Genomic DNA, 18,999 nt, shown 5'->3' on the forward strand with positions numbered 1-18,999 from the left:
GGAGGTGGGTCAGTTCTTGGATCCCGTAGCTTCTCGAAGAAGCTGACATTTCGAGTGACCGCAGACCGGCCGTCTAATGCAGTTATCATGGACCCTTTTACCGCAACAACGTCCAACGGTTCTGGCTCATAGGGCAGAGAGAGCTTTCCATGTGGATGTCTGTTGCGAATGAGGACCTCGTCCCCTGGTTCCAGTCTTTGTGGGCGAAGCCCTCTCCGAGCATTCTCCTGCTCGATCCGTGCCTTTCGGTCCGCCTCAACCTGCCGATCATCGATCACGCCCGGTTCCTTCTCCCCCACTTCGGGTAGCAGCCCACGTGGGCAACGCCTGAACTGGGCCTCCGCCGGGGCCACTTCAGTGGATGCGTGGGGCGTGGTGCGATAGACCCTCAGAAATTGGTACAATGCTCTCTGCAATGGCTGTCCCTGCCCCTGGGCAATTCTAAAGGTCTTGTTAAGGGTCCTCATGAGCCGTTCAGCTTCACCATTGGCCCTTGGCCACAGGGGAGTGATTTTCCTGTGCACCACCCCATAGCTCTGCAGCAGCTCTGAAAAATGTTCGCTCTGGAATGGTGAGCCATTGTCCGAGCACAGCGTCTGAGGGAACCCATGGGCCGCAAATATTTTCTCCACGGCCACCACAACGTGCTCAAACGCTACTGAATCCACAAACTCCACCTCTGGATATCTGGAATACTCGTCAACTATGACCAAGAAGTGAGTGCCCATCATGGTGGAGCCGAAGTCCGCATGGACGACCTCCCATGGTCGCGTCCCGCGAGGCATCACCTCTATCTCCGGCTCTTGCTGTAGTGGAGAAGCCGCCTGTCACCACACACAGGCCGCCACGAAATCATCCACCTTGCGCTCGAGTTCCGGAAACCACACTTTCAGCCTTAGGCGGGCCTTGGTCTTGGCGGCACCCTGGTGACCACGATGGGCCAGCACGATCACGTCGCCCACCTTCGACTGGAGCACCACAATCCGGTCATCCCTGAGCAGGAGTCCGGACGTAGAAAATGATAGCTCTTCCCGGACTTTCCATAGCTGCTCCTGCACAGTCCTGGCCTCCTGCTTGCGCCCTGCCAGGGCCTCCAGCACCGACTTCCAAGAGCCGTGCTGCATGGACTGCTTCAGGATGTTAAAGCACTCATCCTCTGCTGCCGCCACCTCCAGCTCTTGGAGAGGCATGGCATTCGGTGTCGCCGCCTCTCCACTACCACCCGGACATGTTCTTCGGCCTCCTCAGTGCACGTGTCCGGGTCTCCTCCGCCAGGTGCCCCCGGGGGTCTGGAGAGGTAATCGGCCGCGTTGTTCGCCCCAGGCCGATAGATTCAATCCGCGCGGGTGGCTTGGAAGATGACCCCGCCAGGATGGGCAGCAACGGTTTGTGGTCCGTCACGACCGTCACCGGGCGTCCCAGGACATAGAGACGGAAATGCCGGCATCCCCAGAGCACCGCCAGTGCCTCCCGCTCAATTTGCGAGTATCGTTGTTCCGCCTCTGACAGGGCCTTGCTGGCGTAGGCCACCGGGCGGACACCCCCATCCCGGTCTACCTGGGTCAGGACGGCGCCCAGTCCGAACGGGCTGGCGTCAACAATGATCTCCGATGGTAACATGGGATCGAAGAAGGACATGGTGTCCTCGGCTGCCAGTGCGCCCTTAATATCGTCAAACGCGGCCTGTTCCAGCAGACCCCAGTTCCAGATCGTGTCCTTCCTAGTTAGTGCCCTGAGCGGTTCCGACCTGGAGGCAAGATTCTTGATAAACCGTCCACAGTACGTAACCATGCCCAGAAAGCTCCGTACCTCAGACACAGACTCCGGAGGCAGCGCCTTCTTTATGTCCTGCACCTTCTTGGGATCAGGAGACACTCCCCCCTCCTTGAACACAAAACCAAAGAACTCTATGGATGGTCAGAGGAATTCACACTTCTCCTTGTGCAGGGTGAGGCCCAAGGACTGCAGTCTCTGAAATGTCTTTGCCAGATGCCGTAGATGATCGACCTCCGTTCTCACGAACACCAAGATGTCGTCGCTAATATTCAGAACACCCTCCAAGTCCGCTAGGGCACCCCGGATTATGTTCTGGAATACCTCGGCCGCCGAGGAGACACCAAAACTAAACCTCTTGTAACGGTAGAGCCCCCGATGTGTGGTGAAGGTGGTGATATATCTCGACTCGGGGTGGAGGACAACCTGGTGATACCCCACCCTGAGGTCCAGTTTCGAGAAGAAGCGAGCACCTTGTACCTCTGCAATGACATCGTCAATCGTCGGGGTGAGGTGTCTTTCTATCCTGATGGCCTTATTTGGGAGCCTCATGTCAACGCAGATCCTGACAGCGTCGGGCTGCTTGGGTTTTCGGCTTCAGGACCCCCACACTCGAAACAAAAAACACATTTTCTTCCTCGTCCTCCTCCACTTCCTCCACCTGGGCGTCCTCCTCGCTCTGATCCACCTGAGCGACGTTGGGCGGCCGGCCCTGGCGGGTGAAACTTGCCCGGCCTGGGCCTCTCGGTACCAGCACGGGCGTTGCCGCCTTGCATACCCTGGAAAAATGGTCTGGCAAGCCACACCGCCCATATGTCTTTCCTGCCGCCGGGCACTCTGCTGGGTGGGGCAGGACGTATCCACACTTTATGCAAATTTCCCCTGCCCTTCCGGCCCTCTCTCGGGGAGCACCTCCAGGCCTTCTGACACCCCTGCCGCCGCTCCACATCGCACATACCTCCTCAGTCTTGATGGGGCGCGACCCTGCCTCCATCTTGGTTGCTCTTGCCTCTGACACCTCATGGCACCTCCCCAGTTGAAGGATGCGCTGCAGCGTGATGCCTGGTTCTTGTAGCACCTGGCGCCTGAGTTTGCCCGATGAGCATGCCTGGATGAGCATTGTCCTAATCATGTCCTCTGCATCCCCCCAGGTGTAGGCTAAGGAGAGACGCCTCAGGCGGCCATAGAATGAGTCCAGAGATTCGTCGTCCTTCTGCTTGGCCGATAGCATCACAAAACACTCATAGTCCGCGTTGGCAAGAGGCAAGAAGTAAGCCTGCAGGGCAGCCTTCGCCTGACCATATGATCCATCCCCAGGCGGCAGCGATTCAAAGATCTCTTGCACGGACGGTCCTGTCAATACAGCATGGTTGCCAGCATGGTGTCATCATCCACCACCTGGGCCACTCGAAAGTACATGTCCAGACGGTCCACCCACCTTCTCCATCTGGGCCCTAGGCTAGATGGTGGGCCCGACACATCAAACTCGCGGATGGGCTGCAGAGCCGCCTGGGTGCGCACCTGGGCCATGACCGGAGGGTTCTGTGGAGCAACGGGCCCCGCCGCCAGCTGTACCAAAAGTGGAAGACCTTGAGGAGCCGCCTGAATAAGTGGAGGTTGCTGCACAAGCTGCCCCTGAGGTGGCGCACGTGGTGGGGGTGGAGGAGGCCGCTGAACTCCCGCTGCGCCACCTTGGTCCTCAGTGTCACTCATGAGTCTGAGCGCACAGGCACCCCAGCATGGAACACCGGGGCCGCAAACTCAAACTCCACAGTCACTGCAGCACCTTGTGATGACGAAGAGGGTAAAATCAGCGTGGCCACCCACCTGTTGATGAAGATGCACCACCTTGATGATGAAGAGGATGAAACAGAGTGTGTCCCTCAGCCTGATGATGAAAGAGATGAGGATGAACTGTTCAGCCTTCAAATGTTCCAAAAATTGGAAGAGGAAAAAGTGTGTGGGTCATATAGATCCTAGGCCCAAAGCCTTTCTCCTTGCTTCCACTCGACGTAGTAAACCCTAAAAAAAGCCAAAATTGAAGATAGGCACATATTCCTGCAGGTATGCCTTCCTGCTGTCAGGGGTTCCAAAAATTAAGCTTGGGGCCGCTTCCGAGCCGAAACCGGAGCCTCGTGAAGTCCCACAGCTTGTTTTCCAAAATGGCCGCCAGTCGCGTGGGTAACGCACTACCCGCAGCAAAGAAACGAAGTGTTGCATCCACCTCATTTCGGTGAAAAAATTGTATTAATATTCACCGCCGGGTCCGGGCATCGTTTCCCCCCACTCGTCGCCACTGTTGAGGGTTCGTCCATGCCCCCATGCGGTCCCGTAGCCCCCAACTAACAAGGACGACACCTTACACAGGTCCTTGCGGTTCGGGCTTCCCGGTCGCTCTGCCCGGCCGGGAAATGCCCCGTTTATTTATGCTGCACGCGGCGGCGTGCAACGTCAGGCCGCCGCGTGCGTGCCTGTCATCGGGCAGCACCACACTCAGGAGCATTAGCTGACATGGGTGGCACTGGCCTATAGGGAACTCTGGAGATGGCTTGTTGAAAATGTGTTATATGGGACCACTGTCAACATTATTTCCAGGGCTTCTTTTGGTTCCCAGTCCACCCCAGGTTAGCTGCTTAGGGTGCCATGTGAATATCTGGAAATTCGCACTGTTACCTTGGACTATGCTTACTCTTGTTGCAAATGTATCATTTATAATTCACAAGACATGCAAGTCCAGCAATGTCTTTATGATAATGCATGGTCAGAGGTTCTTGTCCTGTCACTGTTATTCGATTAAGCGCTTCATAGCACGGTGCATTTACCAACTCACTTGCCTCATATGTTCTGTAAAAATAAATATTATATACATGCATAGCAGAAAGTCGCAGTGTTTGGGCTTGAGAGAGGAAGACAGAGCACCTATTCCGGGACAGACAGGTCTGGCAAAACCGTGACGTCAGTCCTGGTTTTAGGTTTACATTCTGTGATTTGTTGTCCTGGGAGTGTGATATTGTATGTATAGTTGTTCTAAATGAAGTGCTTAAGCGTAAGTGCTATATAATAAAACATCATTATCGTTTGGCCTTCGATGTCTGCTTGCATTCACAGTGATTTGGTAATATGGGCCAATACGCACTGATATTAACAATACATATGGTGATCCATTCATGTATGAAATGTACATCAATGTACAGGGTTATCGTGACCATATTGTTCGAAGTGTACTTAGAAACAAGGCTATGGGATGCCAATGCCTGTGATGTAGGACGGGTTTTGGTCAGATGACATCACATAGTGTGATGTCACGCAGGGCGTGGTCAAATGACATCACTTCCTGTGATGTTACTCTTGGGGGCGTGGCATTGTGATGTCACTTCTGTGACCCCTGGCATTTTGGTGAAATGATGTCCCTGCACTCCATGCAGGAAATCTGCCCCATCTTAATCCAGATCACAATTTGGATGTGGGCAGATTGGTAGGATTCCTGTGGATCCTGCTTGCTCTTTTATATTCGCAAAGAGTAAGCTCAGTTTTAGGGTATCAGCTGTAATGGCAGCTGTCATGCTTTATCAGCATTAGCAAGGAAAATGGATGTAAGGAGTAAAATAATAAATGAAAAAGTAACATTTAAATATTATTGCACATAAAGCAAGTTGGTGACAAAGGAGAGAACATTTGAAAATTGTCTGAATACATTTGTTTACATATCCTTCAGGAAAATCTTGATATTAAATAAAACATGTTTTTGGGTGGCGTGGCTTGGTGAAGAACGTGATTGCCACCTAAATTGGCAGATCCTGCTGCACCGATAACTTAATGGGTCTGGGGGCAGTGTTTATGTAAGATGAGAGATGTGGAATATGTGGCAAATAGAGTAGCTCCTGGAGCACCGAATGAACTTTTATGCTCTATGCTGATTTCAGTCACCGATTTCAGGGAAGTAATTGCTCAGGAACATCGCTGTGGCAGTGACGCACAAAGTCTGAGGAGAGGCGCAGCTGGTGAGGCTTTTGCCTATTTTTTCATTATGAAATCAGTGACTGAAATCAGCATAGAGAACAGCTCACTTGGTGCTCCAGGAGCTCACCTTCTGTTTGTCTCAATGTTGTTCCGAGGCTGGGAATTTAACCTGCCCCTGGACACTGTATGAACCCCTAGTATATATATCCTTCCAAAGCATGAATCTGCATGAGCATTTTACTTCAAATGGAAATCTTAAAAACATAGTTGATGTTTTTTTTGTATTTCTCCTTAACTTGATTCGAATACTTTGTAGTGTGGTCAGTATGACCGGGCTGCACATTGTACCAACAAGTGCCTTTTGACTGCTTGTTGGGGGCCTGTAGATAACTTCCCAGCTAAAATTTATTTTGACAACTAATCCTTCTTTTTGTAACATATTTCTGTTAGGAGGCTTATGTTGCTATTCAAAATATTCCTGCTGGTAATTTCATTTCTTTGTGGCTTTTCTTGGTCCTTTAGGAATAGGTTTGTTATAATCTGGCTCTTAAAAGGGCATTGCTAGCAAAAACTCTCATAGACAACTGCTCTTAAAACTGACTTTCCTCCTCTAAAACGCTCAGCTGCTAATCTTACCATGCAAACCATTTAAATAGAATTAAGAGCCTTTGTAGAGGAGGAACCAAATGCCAAAGTCCTGCCCCCCATTCGTCCTATATGTTGGAAACTGGAAATTGTGACATGCACGATGCCGATAATGGTACCTAGCCTGACGATGAGGGAAGATTTGAGAAGGCTTGTCTGGCCCAGTGTCAAGGGTTGAGGCAGCCAAGAAACTGGTTATCTATTCGAGAAGATACTATGAATGTGAGAAGCAAGGTGAGCTCCTGTTTGAGGTGCATGGAAAAACTTGAGTGCCAAGTCTCATTAATTGAATAGTATTAAATACAAAGAAAAGGGCTCAAACACGGTCTCCTGTCACATGGTCCAGATAAAAATAGATGTTGGGCAAGCCGCATCGAGACTGAAGATAAGACTGTGCTCACACAACCTTTTATTCTCAGGCACAGTGATACTTTATGTGGCCGAGTTCAAAGACAATTTGAATGGCAGACAGCAGGAGTGATGATGGATGGTGGGCTAATTAGGTGGGAAGGCCTGGTCAAGTCCACCCACGAGCACCTGTGGTACCAGCTTGCGTGCTGCTAGCGAGTGGAATATTCCCGAAGGGTACAAGCGTGCCAACCAATTGTAGAGGGCCACATAGTAAAGAGCCCTATAGTTTGAAAGCCAATGAAATGTTGTGAATTTTATGATAGCGAAGATGACTTGCACTAGGGGTGGGCATAAGTTGTCCACCTGATGTTAGAGATCCAACCACGATCCTATCCCCCATAGAAAGTATACATAGATGTTCCCCTTAAGCCTATCACAACCTTAAGTAGGTTTTCTTATTTTGCCATGATGTCACTAACTATGAGTTTTTGTTATAAAAGTGTGTTTTTTAATTTGAATCGTTGAGATACTTGAGCGAACGGTTGTCGATGTCAATTGTACTCCCTGTTTTACATAATTGCTGATAAAACAACTAGGTTTTGCCTAATTCCTGAGTCTGTCTTATTATTGGTGTCAGAGTAACTTCTGCATCTCCTCACATCTAATAAATTATTACCTCGCTTAAAGGGCCTACCAGATCATGTGGTAGCAGAGATAGGATGGTTTGAAAACACCCATTAACCAGTAGGTCTCCAGTGTTTCAGACAATCGGCCATCTAGCCGGAAGATAGCAAAGTTTCCTGTGGAGAGTGGCTGATATAGAAAACTTGCAAGAAAATCGATATAGGTGGGATGGGTCCCTCCTTGATTAAATCCATCCTGGTTTCCACAGGCACTGAGCAGACTGACGGCAACAGTGGTCGGTTGGAGGAGGGAACGATGCTGAATGCCTTGAGCTGAAGAGCGAATGGTGAGTAGATTGAGGGGACTGGCAAAATAAGGGCATGGGATTCTGGTAATGTAGAAAAGTAACAGGGGTTGTTTAATAGAAACGAAGGGCATTTGGTATATAACAAGGAGCGTCATAGTGAAAACATGGAGCGTTTGTAAAGCCTGGTTTCCTACCTAAAGGCAGGACTAAAAGGAGTCATTTCAAAACCCCAATCAGGGGTAACTAGGCAGCACATAAACAGGTTTATGGTAGGGAATGACTCAAACTCCAATATGAGCATTTTAGGGGCTAGGAGAAAAGGATTACAATGGTGTGTATGTGAAAAGTCGACTAGTCTGTCGGTGTGTATGTTGTGTATTTTGTAAATGAAAAAAGGTGTCAAACAGCGACAGGAATAAACTGTGTAAAGTGAAATAGAGATAAAATGTTAATACCTATTTTCAGTCATTGTCGGCGCCGACCAAAAAGTAGGTTGAGATTATTGAGAGATAGAGGCTTTGAGCCGCGAAGGTTGGAGCGCGCTCATATTTGTTGTTTTTCTGAAACTTATCTGTGTAACCAACGGTAAGTATTGACAGTCAATTGAGACTCGTCACAATGGGAGATATTTCTCCAATGATGCACCTGTGCAAGACACTGCCGTAACTCGCGCCTAAACTCAAACAGTATAGTGCAGAATGGGTAAAAGGCACAGCAGATAAAATGCTCATGCCATGCCCACAAGGGGTATCGCTGTCAAAAGCGGTTTTGCAACACATGACCACATAACTGCACGCTGCGTACATGGAGAAGAAATTGGAAAAAAGGTTAGCTATTTTAGACATCTGGAAAATGCATCAGTAAGAGAGTGAGGATCCGCCTCCTGAGGATTGGATGCTTAATCAGTGTAAGGAGGAAGTTGCTGAGCCTTCTGCTCCCCTTACCTCGCCAGAAGTAAAAGGCGATAGTGCAGAAAACGCAGTATTGTGTCCGTTAAAGGAACTGAAAGTGGCGACAGGGTATAGTAACCCGGTAAATGAACCACCTGCTCATAACAGTGACGATAGTTCAGAACAGACTAGAAGAAAAGAGGAGATCTTTAAGGACTTACAAGACAGAGAGGAGAAAAGTGGCAACCAAATATACCCACAGAGATAGAACGAGAAATTAAGAGATGGAATGGAGAAAAGGATAAAGCTGATGAGGTAACGCTCGTACAGAACGGATGGCAGAGCAGATATTTCTGAAACTTCATGGGAAATGTATTGAGGAAGTTAGGCAAAGGGAAGATCAAGATGAGCAGCATCGGAAAGACAAGGAACCAGAAAAGTGATTGAAAGAGGATGAACAGAAGAGCAAGAATAGGCAGGGATGAAAACAAATGTATCAGGAACAACAGCAAAAGAAGGAAGAAAGGGCAGAGGAACAAAGGAAATATGACAACAGGCAGAGAGCAATCGAAAAACGAGATAGGAAAAAGGGAAGAGAGAAGAGGAGGAAGTGCATCGATTAAGGGATAAAAGAATACAAAGACGAAGGGGAGAAGAAGTGCATAGAGTGAATGAAAAAAGGGAAGAGAAAAGGCAAGGAGAGGAAAGAGTTAGATGGCAAGCAAGAAAGCGAAGAGAATTAGACAAAGAAACGGAGTGAAAAAAGAGACAAAGGGGACGCATTATTGATTGCATTCAGAAAGAGTTAATGGAACTAAGTCCAGTAATATCATGGGGTGATATAGAGGAATTCTTCCAGTCAGAGGGAGCAACTCCAAGACCATCTAGGGTAACGCTAGAGGAGAATTTTGACATAGGGAGTATCAGAGATAGGATCGAAAAAGCCTATCAAGACTTGAGAGGCGGAAGCAAATCGGGAAGCCGAGGGAAGGGAGAGCAGTCCCTTGTCTTACAATCACGAATCATTTCGAGTGACCGCAGACCGGCCGTCTAATGCAGTTATCATGGACCCTTTTACCGCAACAACGTCCAACGGTTCTGGCTCATAGGGCAGAGAGAGCTTTCCATGTGGATGTCTGTTGCGAATGAGGACCTCGTCCCCTGGTTCCAGTCTTTGTGGGCGAAGCCCTCTCCGAGCATTCTCCTGCTCGATCCGTGCCTTTCGGTCCGCCTCAACCTGCCGATCATCGATCACGCCCGGTTCCTTCTCCCCCACTTCGGGTAGCAGCCCACGTGGGCAACGCCTGAACTGGGCCTCCGCCGGGGCCACTTCAGTGGATGCGTGGGGCGTGGTGCGATAGACCCTCAGAAATTGGTACAATGCTCTCTGCAATGGCTGTCCCTGCCCCTGGGCAATTCTAAAGGTCTTGTTAAGGGTCCTCATGAGCCGTTCAGCTTCACCATTGGCCCTTGGCCACAGGGGAGTGATTTTCCTGTGCACCACCCAATAGCTCTGCAGCAGCTCTGAAAAATGTTCGCTCTGGAATGGTGAGCCATTGACCGAGCACAGCGTCTGAGGGAACCCATGGGCCGCAAATATTTTCTCCACGGCCACCACAACGTGCTCAAACGCTACTGAATCCACAAACTCCACCTCTGGATATCTGGAATACTCGTCAACTATGACCAAGAAGTGAGTGCCCATCATGGTGGAGCCGAAGTCCGCATGGACGACCTCCCATGGTCGCGTCCCGCGAGGCATCACCTCTATCTCCGGCTCTTGCTGTAGTGGAGAAGCCGCCTGTCACCACACACAGGCCGCCACGAAATCATCCACCTTGCGCTCGAGTTCCGGAAACCACACTTTCAGCCTTAGGCGGGCCTTGGTCTTGGCGGCACCCTGGTGACCACGATGGGCCAGCACGATCACGTCGCCCACCTTCGACTGGAGCACCACAATCCGGTCATCCCTGAGCAGGAGTCCGGACGTAGAAAATGATAGCTCTTCCCGGACTTTCCATAGCTGCTCCTGCACAGTCCTGGCCTCCTGCTTGCGCCCTGCCAGGGCCTCCAGCACCGACTTCCAAGAGCCGTGCTGCATGGACTGCTTCAGGATGTTAAAGCACTCATCCTCTGCTGCCGCCACCTCCAGCTCTTGGAGAGGCATGGCATTCGGTGTCGCCGCCTCTCCACTACCACCCGGACATGTTCTTCGGCCTCCTCAGTGCACGTGTCCGGGTCTCCTCCGCCAGGTGCCCCCGGGGGTCTGGAGAGGTAATCGGCCGCGTTGTTCGCCCCAGGCCGATAGATTCAATCCGCGCGGGTGGCTTGGAAGATGACCCCGCCAGGATGGGCAGCAACGGTTTGTGGTCCGTCACGACCGTCACCGGGCGTCCCAGGACATAGAGACGGAAATGCCGGCATCCCCAGAGCACCGCCAGTGCCTCCCGCTCAATTTGCGAGTATCGTTGTTCCGCCTCTGACAGGGCCTTGCTGGCGTAGGCCACCGGGCGGACACCCCCATCCCGGTCTACCTGGGTCAGGACGGCGCCCAGTCCGAACGGGCTGGCGTCAACAATGATCTCCGATGGTAACATGGGATCGAAGAAGGACATGGTGTCCTCGGCTGCCAGTGCGCCCTTAATATCGTCAAACGCGGCCTGTTCCAGCAGACCCCAGTTCCAGATCGTGTCCTTCCTAGTTAGTGCCCTGAGCGGTTCCGACCTGGAGGCAAGATTCTTGATAAACCGTCCACAGTACGTAACCATGCCCAGAAAGCTCCGTACCTCAGACACAGACTCCGGAGGCAGCGCCTTCTTTATGTCCTGCACCTTCTTGGGATCAGGAGACACTCCCCCCTCCTTGAACACAAAACCAAAGAACTCTATGGATGGTCAGAGGAATTCACACTTCTCCTTGTGCAGGGTGAGGCCCAAGGACTGCAGTCTCTGAAATGTCTTTGCCAGATGCCGTAGATGATCGACCTCCGTTCTCACGAACACCAAGATGTCGTCGCTAATATTCAGAACACCCTCCAAGTCCGCTAGGGCACCCCGGATTATGTTCTGGAATACCTCGGCCGCCGAGGAGACACCAAAACTAAACCTCTTGTAACGGTAGAGCCCCCGATGTGTGGTGAAGGTGGTGATATATCTCGACTCGGGGTGGAGGACAACCTGGTGATACCCCACCCTGAGGTCCAGTTTCGAGAAGAAGCGAGCACCTTGTACCTCTGCAATGACATCGTCAATCGTCGGGGTGAGGTGTCTTTCTATCCTGATGGCCTTATTTGGGAGCCTCATGTCAACGCAGATCCTGACAGCGTCGGGCTGCTTGGGTTTTCGGCTTCAGGACCCCCACACTCGAAACAAAAAACACATTTTCTTCCTCGTCCTCCTCCACTTCCTCCACCTGGGCGTCCTCCTCGCTCTGATCCACCTGAGCGACGTTGGGCGGCCGGCCCTGGCGGGTGAAACTTGCCCGGCCTGGGCCTCTCGGTACCAGCACGGGCGTTGCCGCCTTGCATACCCTGGAAAAATGGTCTGGCAAGCCACACCGCCCATATGTCTTTCCTGCCGCCGGGCACTCTGCTGGGTGGGGCAGGACGTATCCACACTTTATGCAAATTTCCCCTGCCCTTCCGGCCCTCTCTCGGGGAGCACCTCCAGGCCTTCTGACACCCCTGCCGCCGCTCCACATCGCACATACCTCCTCAGTCTTGATGGGGCGCGACCCTGCCTCCATCTTGGTTGCTCTTGCCTCTGACACCTCATGGCACCTCCCCAGTTGAAGGATGCGCTGCAGCGTGATGCCTGGTTCTTGTAGCACCTGGCGCCTGAGTTTGCCCGATGAGCATGCCTGGATGAGCATTGTCCTAATCATGTCCTCTGCATCCCCCCAGGTGTAGGCTAAGGAGAGACGCCTCAGGCGGCCATAGAATGAGTCCAGAGATTCGTCGTCCTTCTGCTTGGCCGATAGCATCACAAAACACTCATAGTCCGCGTTGGCAAGAGGCAAGAAGTAAGCCTGCAGGGCAGCCTTCGCCTGACCATATGATCCATCCCCAGGCGGCAGCGATTCAAAGATCTCTTGCACGGACGGTCCTGTCAATACAGCATGGTTGCCAGCATGGTGTCATCATCCACCACCTGGGCCACTCGAAAGTACATGTCCAGACGGTCCACCCACCTTCTCCATCTGGGCCCTAGGCTAGATGGTGGGCCCGACACATCAAACTCGCGGATGGGCTGCAGAGCCGCCTGGGTGCGCACCTGGGCCATGACCGGAGGGTTCTGTGGAGCAACGGGCCCCGCCGCCAGCTGTACCAAAAGTGGAAGACCTTGAGGAGCCGCCTGAATAAGTGGAGGTTGCTGCACAAGCTGCCCCTGAGGTGGCGCACGTGGTGGGGGTGGAGGAGGCCGCTGAACTCCCGCTGCGCCACCTTGGTCCTCAGTGTCACTCATGAGTCTGAGCGCACAGGCACCCCAGCATGGAACACCGGGGCCGCAAACTCAAACTCCACAGTCACTGCAGCACCTTGTGATGACGAAGAGGGTAAAATCAGCGTGGCCACCCACCTGTTGATGAAGATGCACCACCTTGATGATGAAGAGGATGAAACAGAGTGTGTCCCTCAGCCTGATGATGAAAGAGATGAGGATGAACTGTTCAGCCTTCAAATGTTCCAAAAATTGGAAGAGGAAAAAGTGTGTGGGTCATATAGATCCTAGGCCCAAAGCCTTTCTCCTTGCTTCCACTCGACGTAGTAAACCCTAAAAAAAGCCAAAATTGAAGATAGGCACATATTCCTGCAGGTATGCCTTCCTGCTGTCAGGGGTTCCAAAAATTAAGCTTGGGGCCGCTTCCGAGCCGAAACCGGAGCCTCGTGAAGTCCCACAGCTTGTTTTCCAAAATGGCCGCCAGTCGCGTGGGTAACGCACTACCCGCAGCAAAGAAACGAAGTGTTGCATCCACCTCATTTCGGTGAAAAAATTGTATTAATATTCACCGCCGGGTCCGGGCATCGTTTCCCCCCACTCGTCGCCACTGTTGAGGGTTCGTCCATGCCCCCATGCGGTCCCGTAGCCCCCAACTAACAAGGACGACACCTTACACAGGTCCTTGCGGTTCGGGCTTCCCGGTCGCTCTGCCCGGCCGGGAAATGCCCCGTTTATTTATGCTGCACGCGGCGGCGTGCAACGTCAGGCCGCCGCGTGCGTGCCTGTCATCGGGCAGCACCACACTCAGGAGCATTAGCTGACATGGGTGGCACTGGCCTATAGGGAACTCTGGAGATGGCTTGTTGAAAATGTGTTATATGGGACCACTGTCAACATTATTTCCAGGGCTTCTTTTGGTTCCCAGTCCACCCCAGGTTAGCTGCTTAGGGTGCCATGTGAATATCTGGAAATTCGCACTGTTACCTTGGACTATGCTTACTCTTGTTGCAAATGTATCATTTATAATTCACAAGACATGCAAGTCCAGCAATGTCTTTATGATAATGCATGGTCAGAGGTTCTTGTCCTGTCACTGTTATTCGATTAAGCGCTTCATAGCACGGTGCATTTACCAACTCACTTGCCTCATATGTTCTGTAAAAATAAATATTATATACATGCATAGCAGAAAGTCGCAGTGTTTGGGCTTGAGAGAGGAAGACAGAGCACCTATTCCGGGACAGACAGGTCTGGCAAAACCGTGACGTCAGTCCTGGTTTTAGGTTTACATTCTGTGATTTGTTGTCCTGGGAGTGTGATATTGTATGTATAGTTGTTCTAAATGAAGTGCTTAAGCGTAAGTGCTATATAATAAAACATCATTATCGTTTGGCCTTCGATGTCTGCTTGCATTCACAATGATTTGGTAATATGGGCCAATACGCACTGATATTAACAATACATATGGTGATCCATTCATGTATGAAATGTACATCAATGTACAGGGTTATCGTGACCATATTGTTCGAAGTGTACTTAGAAACAAGGCTATGGGATGCCAATGCCTGTGATGTAGGACGGGTTTTGGTCAGATGACATCACATAGTGTGATGTCACGCAGGGCGTGGTCAAATGACATCACTTCCTGTGATGTTACTCTTGGGGGCGTGGCATTGTGATGTCACTTCTGTGACCCCTGGCATTTGGTGAAATGATGTCCCTGCACTCCCATGCAGGAAATCTGCCCCATCTTAATCCAGATCACAATTTGGATGTGGGCAGATTGGTAGGATTCCTGTGGATCCTGCTTGCTCTTTTATATTCGCAAAGAGTAAGCTCAGTTTTAGGGTATCAGCTGTAATGGCAGCTGTCATGCTTTATCAGCATTAGCAAGGAAAATGGATGTAAGGAGTAAAATAATAAATGAAAAAGTAACATTTAAATATTATTGCACATAAAGCAAGTTGGTGACAAAGGAGAGAACATTTGAAAATTGTCTGAATACATTTGTTTACATATCCTTCAGGAAAATCTTGATATTAAATAAAACATGTTTTTGGGTGGCGTGGCTTGGTGAAGAACGTGATTGCCACCTAAATTGGCAGATCCTGCTGCACCGATAACTTAATGGGTCTGGGGGCAGTGTTTATGTAAGATGAGAGATGTGGAATATGTGGCAAATAGAGTAGCTCCTGGAGCACCGAATGAACTTTTATGCTCTATGCTGATTTCAGTCACCGATTTCAGGGAAGTAATTGCTCAGGAACATCGCTGTGGCAGTGACGCCAAAGTCTGAGGAGAGGCGCAGCTGGTGAGGCTTTGCCTATTTTTTCATTATGAAATCAGTGACTGAAATCAGCATAGAGAACAGCTCACTTGGTGCTCCAGGAGCTCACCTTCTGTTTGTCTCAATGTTGTTCCGAGGCTGGGAATTTAACCTGCCCCTGGACACTGTATGAACCCCTAGTATATATATCCTTCCAAAGCATGAATCTGCATGAGCATTTTACTTCAATGGAAATCTTAAAAAACATAGTTGATGTTTTTTTTGTATTTCTCCTTAACTTGATTCGAATACTTTGTAGTGTGGTCAGTATGACCGGGCTGCACATTGTACCAACAAGTGCCTTTTGACTGCTTGTTGGGGGCCTGTAGATAACTTCCCAGCTAAAATTTATTTTGACAACTAATCCTTCTTTTTGTAACATATTTCTGTTAGGAGGCTTATGTTGCTATTCAAAATATTCCTGCTGGTAATTTCATTTCTTTGTGGCTTTTCTTGGTCCTTTAGGAATAGGTTTGTTATAATCTGGCTCTTAAAAGGGCATTGCTAGCAAAAACTCTCATAGACAACTGCTCTTAAAACTGACTTTCCTCCTCTAAAACGCTCAGCTGCTAATCTTACCATGCAAACCATTTAAATAGAATTAAGAGCCTTTGTAGAGGAGGAACCAAATGCCAAAGTCCTGCCCCCCATTCGTCCTATATGTTGGAAACTGGAAATTGTGACATGCACGATGCCGATAATGGTACCTAGCCTGACGATGAGGGAAGATTTGAGAAGGCTTGTCTGGCCCAGTGTCAAGGGTTGAGGCAGCCAAGAAACTGGTTATCTATTCGAGAAGATACTATGAATGTGAGAAGCAAGGTGAGCTCCTGTTTGAGGTGCATGGAAAAACTTGAGTGCCAAGTCTCATTAATTGAATAGTATTAAATACAAAGAAAAGGGCTCAAACACGGTCTCCTGTCACATGGTCCAGATAAAAATAGATGTTGGGCAAGCCGCATCGAGACTGAAGATAAGACTGTGCTCACACAACCTTTTATTCTCAGGCACAGTGATACTTTATGTGGCCGAGTTCAAAGACAATTTGAATGGCAGACAGCAGGAGTGATGATGGATGGTGGGCTAATTAGGTGGGAAGGCCTGGTCAAGTCCACCCACGAGCACCTGTGGTACCAGCTTGCGTGCTGCTAGCGAGTGGAATATTCCCAAAGGGTACAAGCGTGCCAACCAATCGTAGAGGGCCACATAGTAAAGAGCCCTATAGTTTAAAGCCAATGAAATGTTGTGAATTTTATGATAGCGAAGATGACTTGCACTAGGGGTGGGCATAAGTTGTCCACCCTGATGTTAGAGATCCAACCACGATCCTATCCCCCATAGAAAGTATACATAGATGTTCCCCTTAAGCCTATCACAACCTTAAGTAGGTTTTCTTATTTTGCCATGATGTCACTAACTATGAGTTTTTTGTTATAAAAGTGTGTTTTTTAATTTGAATCGTTGAGATACTTGAGCGAACGGTTGTCGATGTCAATTGTACTCCCTGTTTTACATAATTGCTGATAAAACAACTAGGTTTTGCCTAATTCCTGAGTCTGTCTTATTATTGGTGTCAGAGTAACTTCTGCATCTCCTCACATCTAATTAATTATTACCTCGCTTAAAGGGCCTACCAGATCATGTGGTAGCAGAGATAGGATGGTTTGAAACACCCATTAACCAGTAGGTCTCCAGTGTTTCAGACAATCGGCCATCTAGCCGGAAGATAGCAAAGTTTCCTGTGGAGAGTGGCTGATATAGAAAACTTGCAAGAAAATCGATATAGGTGGGATGGGTCCCTCCTTGATTAAATCCATCCTGGTTTCCACAGGCACTGAGCAGACTGACGGCAACAGTGGTCGGTTGGAGGAGGGAACAATGCTGAATGCCTTGAGCTGAAGAGCGAATGGTGAGTAGATTGAGGGACTGGCAAAATAAGGGCATGGGATTCTGGTAATGTAGAAAAGTAACAGGGGTTGTTTAATAGAAACGAAGGGCATTTGGTATATAACAAGGAGCGTCATAGTGAAAACATGGAGCGTTTGTAAAGCCTGGTTTCCTACCTAAAGGCAGGACTAAAAGGAGTCATTTCAAAACCCCAATCAGGGGTAACTAGGCAGCACATAAACAGGTTTATGGTAGGGAATGACTCAAACTCCAATATGAGCATTTTAGGGGCTAGGAGAAAAGGATTACAATGGTGTGTATGTGAAAAGTCGACTAGTCTGTCGGTGTGTATGTTGTGTATTTTGTAAATGAAAAAAGGTGTCAAACAGCGACAGGAATAAACTGTGTAAAGTGAAATAGAGATAAAATGTTAATACCTATTTTCAGTCATTGTCGGCGCCGACCAAAAAGTAGGTTGAGATTATTGAGAGATAGAGGCTTTGAGCCGCGAAGGTTGGAGCGCGCTCATATTTGTTGTTTTTCTGAAACTTATCTGTGTAACCAACGGTAAGTATTGACAGTCAATTGAGACTCGTCACAATGGGAGATATTTCTCCAATGATGCACCTGTGCAAGACACTGCCGTAACTCGCGCCTAAACTCAAACAGTATAGTGCAGAATGGGTAAAAGGCACAGCAGATAAAATGCTCATGCCATGCCCACAAGGGGTATCGCTGTCAAAAGCGGTTTTGCAACACATGACCACATAACTGCACGCTGCGTACATGGAGAAGAAATTGGAAAAAAGGTTAGCTATTTTAGACATCTGGAAAATGCATCAGTAAGAGAGTGAGGATCCGCCTCCTGAGGATTGGATGCTTAATCAGTGTAAGGAGGAAGTTGCTGAGCCTTCTGCTCCCCTTACCTCGCCAGAAGTAAAAGGCGATAGTGCAGAAAACGCAGTATTGTGTCCGTTAAAGGAACTGAAAGTGGCGACAGGGTATAGTAACCCGGTAAATGAACCACCTGCTCATAACAGTGACGATAGTTCAGAACAGACTAGAAGAAAAGAGGAGATCTTTAAGGACTTACAAGACAGAGAGGAGAAAAGTGGCAACCAAATATACCCACAGAGATAGAACGAGAAATTAAGAGATGGAATGGGAGAAAAGGATAAAGCTGATGAGGTAACGCTCGTACAGAACGGATGGCAGAGCAGATATTTCTGAAACTTCATGGGAAATGTATTGAGGAAGTTAGGCAAAGGGAAGATCAAGATGAGCAGCATCGGAAAGACAAGGAACCAGAAAAGTGATTGAAAGAGGATGAACAGAAGAGCAAGAATAGGCAGGGATGAAAACAATGTATCAGGAACAACAGCAAAAGAAGGAAGAAAGGGCAGAGGAACAAAGGAAATATGACAACAGGCAGAGAGCAATCGAAAAACGAGATAGGAAAAAGGGAAGAGAGAAGAGGAGGAAGTGCATCGATTAAGGGATAAAAGAATACAAAGACGAAGGGGAGAAGAAGTGCATAGAGTGAATGAAAAAAGGGAAGAGAAAAGGCAAGGAGAGGAAAGAGTTAGATGGCAAGCAAGAAAGCGAAGAGAATTAGACAAAGAAACGGAGTGAAAAAAGTGACAAAGGGGACGCATTATTGATTGCATTCAGAAAGAGTTAATGGAACTAAGTCCAGTAATATCATGGGGTGATATAGAGGAATTCTTCCAGTCAGAGGGAGCAACTCCAAGACCATCTAGGGTAACGCTAGAGGAGAATTTTGACATAGGGAGTATC

Source organism: Ambystoma mexicanum, chromosome 6q (genome assembly GCF_040938575.1).
Source record: "Ambystoma mexicanum isolate Mex_15411 chromosome 6q, UKY_AmexF1_1, whole genome shotgun sequence".
Taxonomy (NCBI): domain Eukaryota; kingdom Metazoa; phylum Chordata; class Amphibia; order Caudata; family Ambystomatidae; genus Ambystoma; species Ambystoma mexicanum.